Source organism: Acomys minous (genome assembly GCF_964271855.1).
Source record: "Acomys minous genome assembly, chromosome: 14".
Classification (NCBI taxonomy): domain Eukaryota; kingdom Metazoa; phylum Chordata; class Mammalia; order Rodentia; family Muridae; genus Acomys; species Acomys minous.
This window is the reverse complement of record NC_140496.1, coordinates 50,361,775-50,370,239: the sequence shown is the minus strand read 5'-3', so window position 1 is coordinate 50,370,239 and position 8,465 is coordinate 50,361,775. Positions and strand designations below refer to the sequence as shown.

The following is an 8,465-nucleotide window of genomic DNA, read 5'->3' as shown; positions in this document are numbered from 1 at the left end:
CAGACAGGGGAGCAGAGGGGACAGCTGAATAGTATGGTGAGGAGAGAGCTTGGTTCACCACTCGCGCAGGCAAGGGCACCAAGGGAGAGTTGGCTGTGAGACTTTGCGGTTGATGGGTGGAAGAAAGGAAGAGGAAAGCTGAAGAGGTACTAGGAGACCAGGTATGGACATTCCGGTAGCCAGAAGCAGGAACCACAGGAAGGGAGACTTTTGCTTTGACACATTATGGGTAAAGAAGGGCCTGAGAGATGGACACTGAGTAGTTTGTGTGTGTGTGTGTGTGTGTGTGTGTGTGAATGTATGTGTGTGTGTGTGTGTGTGAATGTGTGTGTGTGTGTGAATGTATGTGTGTGTGTGTGTGTGTGTGTGTGTGTGTGTGTGTGTGTGTGTATATATTTCTTTTTTTTTAAGAGCCTTCATTCCTTTTTAAAAAGACATTTGTACTGAAGCGGAGAAAACCCAGATTTTTAATGTTTCTTAAGAAGTTAATTTTCTCCTCAGACAATCTCCGGGTTCTCTCTCCAGTGTGATAAAGTAGTCCTGACCATAAATCCTTCGTGATGGGGACAATGAAAAAGTTGTGCAGTTCTGTAAACTTGGGAGGTATATTATACTTGCCTTGGTGACTTTATGGATATTAGGTTGGGATTGTGGTTAAGCTAATGAACTGAAACCTCAAGCTGATGGCCTCATCACTCACTCCAGCAGCCCGTCTTACATTTCAACCTAATATCTGTGTTTATACATGATTGCTTAACTGGAATTCTCGTGGTACGTTAACATTTTTCATAGTAAACCCCAGCTGAATTTTAATAGGCAGATTTTTTTTTGCAGCTTACTTGAGAATAAATTTTTAACTCTTAAATATTTTGAGATATACGTATTCCTGGGCTGACCTCATACTCATTGCCAGCAATATTCTGGACTGTCTGGTCTCCCTGGCTCCGCCTCCTGAGTGCTGGGCTTACAGGTGTGCACCACCATGCCCGCTACATGCAGTGCTGAGCATCAACTCAGGGTGTTGTGCATGCTAGGCAAACACTCTGCCTGCTGATCTGGCTGCACCCAGTTTTTCTCTTACGTTGTGGCATCATTAGTTTAAAATTCAAATGTACCCGTGATATGACAAAACAATTATAATATACTGAAAGGTTACATGGAACACCTTGGTTTCTATATGTGTTGAGGCAATTCCATCCCTTGAAACCAACCACTCATTTTTGTGCAGTGTTTGAACTGTACCAAAAACACATAATCTTGTAGCAAATCCACTGTATGATGTAGATTGATTAATTTAGAGAGGTGACTCAGATACAGAGGGACGGGAGTCCTTTTGTCTAAAGACTTCTCTAAATGAGTAACCCTGGAAATGACAAAATACTTTTTTGGGTTCCAAGAATAGCATACATATTTCCTTCCTTTTGAGACTTTTTTTCTTTACTTCAAAGGTGGAAAATTGAGCTAGCATACCTTATGGGGAGAAAGGTAAAAAACAAAAACACAAACAAAAAAACACACCACAATGAAGGAGCTTTTTAAGAGACAGGAATTATCAAAGTCATATGATGATTGTAATTCAGGGTTTATGTCGGCATGCCCTGCAGAGACCGGACTGCATATATCCCAGCTGCGTGGGAAAGTCAGGCTGATGGCAAAGAATAAGAACCTGCCTATATGTACATTACACGAGACGGGGCCCTGTGCCCATTCTGGGTACTTTTAGGTAGCAAGTAAACTTACAGTTTGACACTTGTGCATCTCCCCATGATGAGTGCAGAGTAGGAGTCAAGAGAGGGCCAATACCTTGGGCAAGTTTGGGGAGCCCCGTATCTCCTAAGACAAAGAAAAGCAAGGCCAATTCCTGAGAAGACTCGTGCATACCCCTGTGGTGAAGCTTGCCTTCACAGGCAATCACATGGCACAGGTCCTGCTTCTGCGAAGGTGGCATGTTCAAAGATGACATAGAGGAAGAGCTCCCAGGAGAGAACTTAACATTATAATGAGATTAAAATGAGCAATGCTTACCCTAAGCCAAAACCAAAAGTAATCAGGATTTGGGGTGGCATGAACTAGTTCCTACTGGTTCTTCTCTGGAAGGCCATAAAAAGAGCAGAGCTGTGTGCCTTGCAAAAAACATGTGTGCTTGCCTCTAAAAACTCTTGCCTAGCAGCTAACAAAACTGTTACGTGTTTGCTTGGGTTCAGAGACCTTGGGCTGTGTATCTGTCACAGGAATAACCTGGGTTACAGTGAGGTCTCCATGCATGGGTAATCTTACTGTGCCAGGCAGAGTTACATAGGCTTATACTGGACCTGGGAAGCAAGCAGGGGCACAGTAATGGCACTGGAAGGGGATGGAAACTATAACCTTTTTATACCTCTTTAAAGCCCTGTGGGTGAGACTTGACAATGTTATCATTGTCTTTGATGCAGAATGCAAAATTAATTTGCCTAGCATTATACGTGTTCAACAGACCAGGTATTTAAAACTCCCATGTTTCCTCAGACCATTTCAGTGATCTGTATTAAGACTGGGTGAAGGTTTGAGAACAGAAATTTTGAACTTGGTAAACAGAATGTTCTGGGTTTACTTTGTTTAGTGTTTAGAGTTTGTCCTTAAGGACAGCTTTTGTCATATACGGAAACCGGCTAAGTTATAACTGTTGAACTTGGTTGGGAGAGTTGGCTAGGCTCCCAAGGGAGGCCGAGCCCTAAAATTCTCTTGAGTTCATGAACTTGGGTGAAGAAACTATTACACTCTCATTTTCACTAATGTCTAGCTGAAATGTATTATTTCCCTAATGATGATTGTGGGCAATAAACCAGAGTGGCATTGACAAAACTCATCACTCTGCCTTTATAGAACACGTGGGTTTTCATGTCACATTCCACTAGCAGAAATCCTCAAAGTCTTAAAGCCCATCACTACTTTAAAGTTACAGAATTTACTAATTACATCTAGATCTTGTTGCTTAATATACTGATAAAACAGTATGTTACCATGTCACAATATTTTGATAACTGCCAGTCTTACTGATTTCTATGTAATATAGTTACACACATTCTCTCTCTCTCTCTCTCTCTCTCTCTCTCTCTCTCTCTCTCTCTCTCTCTCTCTCTCTCTCTCTCTTCTCTCTCTCTCTCCCTCTTAGATCTATACATACCAATAGGCTGCAGAAAGGGTCCCAGGCAGGAGCTGGACACACGGCTCACTTGTTAAAGTATAAAAGTTCTTGCCTTGTAAGCATGAGGACCTGAGTTTTATTTTGGAACCCACATAAACAACCTGAATGTGCAGTCAGGATTGTGGCACGGAAGGCACAATAGGAGATATGGCCCCACCCCCCAGCTGAGGAGCTGTGGATAGCTGATGGCATCTGGGAGGGGGAGAATCAATTTTCTTTAAGGATGTAGCTTTTGGTAAGTAGACTATGCTCAAGTGGATGGCCCCATACTCATGAGGGTATAGACAACATACCTTGTTTGTAGGGTTTTTTAAAGTACATGTTTGTAGGTGGGGCTACAGTTGGAAGGTAGATTTGGAAGGAGTTGGATCTGGGAGGATAGGGGCTAAATACGTTCAAAATATGTTATATATGTGTGTGTGGAATTCTCAAAGAATTAATAAAAATAGTATAATTTTTTGAGTTGGGCATTGGTGGCATGTGCTCATAATCATAGCACTGGTAGCAGAGAAATGATTCTCATTGGACAACCCACTAAACCCACACAGATTCTCAGACAAAGTGAAAGACATTGTCTCAAAGTAAAAATCAAGGTGGACAGCAAGCATCTATGGAACAGCAAGTTAGGTTGACCTCTAGCCTCCAAGTGTGTGTGTGTGTGTGTGTGTATGCACGCGCACAGATGCACATACATGTGCACACACAACATGAAGGCACACACACACACACACAGGATCCACGGCATAAAACATTGTTAATAAATCCTGAATGGAGGAACAGAGGAAGTGATGTACCTCCGTGTGATCATGGGCAGCTAGACCACATGTCACATTATGCCACAGAATGATGACACCAATGTCTGAGATGATTGTAAACATGAGGGAAGAGTAGCTTCAAAATTGTTGGTGTTATGCATGATGGTGTTTGGTTTTGCCTTCATAAGACATGGCACGTGTTATTAAGGATTGTTAAGAACATAGATGAGGCATCCAGTGCAGATGCTTCCTGTGCACAGCTTCCGAGTGTGGCTCGGTATCCTTACTCCTTGCACTGAGTGACCATGGCTCCAAATGTTACCATTCATGGAAGGAAAGACGGTGACTTTCCCCTCAATATTTCTTTATACTTAGTTCCTATACTCACTAGTCTTCTTCTAAACTTTATGGGCTTCAGTCTCCCCAAAACAAGGCTCTAGTCATGCGAAGCTTAGAAGAAAGTGTGTGCTTCATTATGCCACCTGTCCCCGGCTGTGCCCCAGGCTCGTGTGTGTGAACTCTTGGTCCCTACCTACTGGTGCTCTTAGGACACAAGTAGTGGCGAAATCTTTCTAAGATGGAGTCACATGGGTGGCAGTGGGACACGTGGGGTGGGCAGGTCTTATGGTTTTAACCTGGCCCGCTACCTAGCCAGTCTCTGCTTCCTGTCCTTTCAATATGTGAGAAGGCAAAGTCCCAAATGCATATCCTGGAGCCAGTAGCTTTGCCACCATGAACTGTATCCCAGAATCCTGACTTAAGTTGCTTCTTATTTTGTGTTTAGTTGCAGTGGCAGAGTAAAATAGTGAGTGCCACAAGCATGAAGAAACTCCTTGATTTATTAAACTTTATGAATCAACAAACCCAAGAAAGAGAAAAACACATTGAACATACAATGAACACATTTGGTGCTCTGTCAAAGTTTGCTCTCTATGTCACCCTCATGTAGTTCATGAATATTAGTTATTGATAGATAAATAAAGTGAAGTTGTGGGCAACTTGCTAAATGGTCACATTCCTCTCAAGTTACAAAACTCAGACTCGGATTTGAGGTCGGTAATAAGGCTGCATGATTAAATTAAGATGTGACTACTGAAGAAACTTCTTTAGGCATTAAGCTTTAAGTGTAAGATGTTCGGCACTTTATCTCCTGCACAATTCGGTTGGCCACTGACAGCTGAGGCAGAACAGTTTGGGAAGGTGACTTTGCCCTTCAAGTTAGAGATGGCAGTTGATTGGGGAATATATGAAGACCCTAGGTTTCAGCTATGATGTGAGTCCTGGAGTTTCGCTTAGAAATCTGCTCTGAATGACTTTGATACATATCCAAGTTTAGAAAGCCTGTTATGTAATCAATTGACTGAAAAAAAATGCCAGGAATGCGAGTTGGGGTGTGTCAGACTTCAGACTCCAGGGAAACCAGGACTTTGCCTTGGGATAAAAGCCTCTGCAGAAACCCAGCAGTAGGAAGGAAAAGTAAGGGGAGAAGGAAAAGGAACCTGACACCACTGACCAGCCCGCTGGAGCCACCAGGAGCTGGGTCACGTCTCCTTACTGATCCCTTCTGGCGAATGGTTAAGGCACAGGAAAGTGAGCATTTGTGTCTTCTTTCCAAGTGAATCTAACTTGCAACCTCGGCTCTTTGGAACCATATTCCACTGATTCGAGCAACTAGAGATTGTGGAGAAAGCTGAAAGACATCAGAAATGAGCATATTATGGTGGCCTTGGCCCTGCCATCAGGACGCTCTTTCCTGAGAGACCCTTCCTCATGCTCCCTGATGCCTCTGACTGACATTCTTTTGTGTGGACTCCACAGCAGTTAACACAATTCATCAGCAGTCATCAGGCTTTAATGGCATCCTCAATGGCTCTTGGGGGTCCTCAATGGCTCTTGGGGGCAGAACCATGCCTGTTTTCTCTGTGGCTACAGACTCCATACCTGACGTCTGCAGGAAATCAGAAGATGGGGCATTGGACCACTTGTAACTGGAGTTACAGATCCGTGGGAGTCATCATGTGGGTGCTAGGACATGAGCCCAGGACCTCTGGAAAAGCAGCAAGTACTTACTCTTAACTGCAGACTCCGGCCTCTACCTGTTAAGTTTTAGTCAGATTATATATGTCTCAATGGAGACATATAGGTATGGAGAGAACACTGACCACCAGAGCTCACCAAGCTCTAAGGTAACGATGTACTTTGTCCTAACGGGAGCGGAAAGGGCTCAGAAGTTAATGACAATGCCATCTTTCTCTACCATAGTCCCAGGACCAGGGATATTAAATCCAATTTAACAGTTGAAGAGATGGTCAACCAGGGGGGGTTTAAACTTGTCCAAGGATCAGATGATGTCAGAGCTCATGATTTCCCCCTCAATTGCATGTGTTTGAGGTGAATGGAAAGAAAATTTGAGTTGTCCAAGGGCGCCGGCCTGCATCAGCCTGCAGAGCCACCATGGGGTGAGGTGTTGGTTTATCTGGGCTGTTGCTAAGAGTTCCCACGGCTCCTCACAGTCAAGACTGTTCACAATGCACAGTGCTCCACTGACAGTGTGTTAGTCCTGTTACAGATAGAAAAAAACACAGTGTACACATTTTTATTCATATATTAGCAAAGTATTTCACTTTGTTATTGAGAATTCCTGTATCTGAGTTGACTCTGAGTAACTAAGATGAGAATCTAAGTCCAGAGCTCTAACCTCCAGTTTAGACTTTGTTATTTCTTTTTTTTTTTTAATATATAGTACATGTTGGGGGATATATGCACATTGGCATGTGTGTGTTCATATGTGTGTGCAGGTGTACACGTGTGCATGACGTCAGTGCTCTCCTCCACCTTGTTTTCTGAGGCAGGGTCTCTCCTGGATGTGGAGCTCACTGCTTCAGCCAGGTAGCTTGCTCCGAGGATTCCGTCTCTCCACCCGTGGCACACTGAGATTACACGCAGCCTGCCGCCCTGACACAGATTTTTACACAGGTTCTGGGCATCCGAGCTTTGGTCTTCATAATTGTGCAGCAAGCAATTTACCTACTGAGTCATCTTCCCACCACCTGAGATCTTTTATCTTCATTTATAATTTATTATTGACTTATGTTATCTTCAGGTTTTTCTTAAACCCTCAACTTCTGCTGCAAGATCATTAGTAAATAAACACGTCGTTGTATGTGTTCAGCAGAGATTTGTTATGATGCATTGAACTAGACAGTAACTAAAATATCCACTCACTACGTGATGACATTTCTGTCACCATGCCTGATCATATGTGTGGCGATGGTCCTATAAGATATCACACAGTGGTGATGTCACTATATTGGTCTGCATACATGTGTACTCATGTCTGCATGTCAAGGAAATCCCCTAACAATGTGCTTCTGTAAATGCATTCCCTGTGGACGATTGGCATATGGCTGTTTAACCATATACTATAATAAGAGTGTGTCCATAATCTTTCTGTATGTCGATCTGGAATATACTCAGTTGTATCTTGGGAAAACAAGTCTGAAGGCACTACTTGTTAACCCACTGAAGTCTCACGGACGTGGCCTCATGAATCACTAACCCCAGGGATAGTGCCTGAATCTATCCCCACCTGTCCCTCTTAGAGCACACCTCTTCAAAAATCACGGCTACCATGGCACTATGATATAAATACATGTTAAATAAATAAACATGTTAAAGTGTTGATGGTACAAAGAGGCAGGAGCAGCATCTGAGCATGCCATTTGTGAAAGCCATGACAGATATGCATCCAGCTGTCATACAAACCCAGATGATCTGGATTTAAATTCATTAAATAATTCATCATCATTTCCCCTCAGCATATATGAAATATAATGACTCACTTTAACATGTTATTAAGGTGGAAATTTACATAAACGCTCTTATACCTGGCATGCAGCACTGAGTTTAATTTGACTCCTAAATTATTATGTGAATTAGAAAATCCCAGAATCTGAGCTATCATGTGTGAAAGGCTGAGGGTGGGGTCAGTGGGAAGTGCTTACCTAGCATGTGCAAATCTCTGGGTTAAATCCTTAGCCTCCTGTAGAATGATAATAATTTTATTGATTCATATTATTAGCAGTGTAGCAGTTACTCCTCAACCAGCTTTTTAACCAAATAACCACACAGAGAGATTAGGATTTATTTAACCAGCCTAGAGCACAATACCGAGCAATGATTACTCTATCTATTCTTCCATTCAGATTCTACATTTCTTACTTGCTTTTTAAACCATCTCCTTGCTCCAGCTAATTTCTCCTGATGTTTCCTAGTCCTGATGTTTTCCTAGTTCCCCTTTCTTTCTCCACTCTTCCTAGTCCAGGTGCTCCACTCTTCCTAGTCCAGGATGCACCACCCTATGCTTCATATTGCTCCCCATTTTATTGGTTGGCATTTTATTGGCAGAACAGAGAACAAATGGTGACATGTTTACACAAACTTGAGACAGGAGATACTTAGAATAAACATCATAATGCAATGACTGAATTGAAACCAGATAGTGGGGTGGAGAAATCAGCATTTGA

General features: G+C 42.7%; 1 protein-coding gene across 4 annotated transcripts in view; it reads left to right on the top strand.

Annotated features, from left to right (window-relative positions):
* NR3C2 (nuclear receptor subfamily 3 group C member 2) overlaps positions 1 to 8,465 on the top strand; it is a 302,223-nt gene that overhangs the window by 51,021 nt on the left and 242,737 nt on the right. The window lies entirely within an intron of this gene.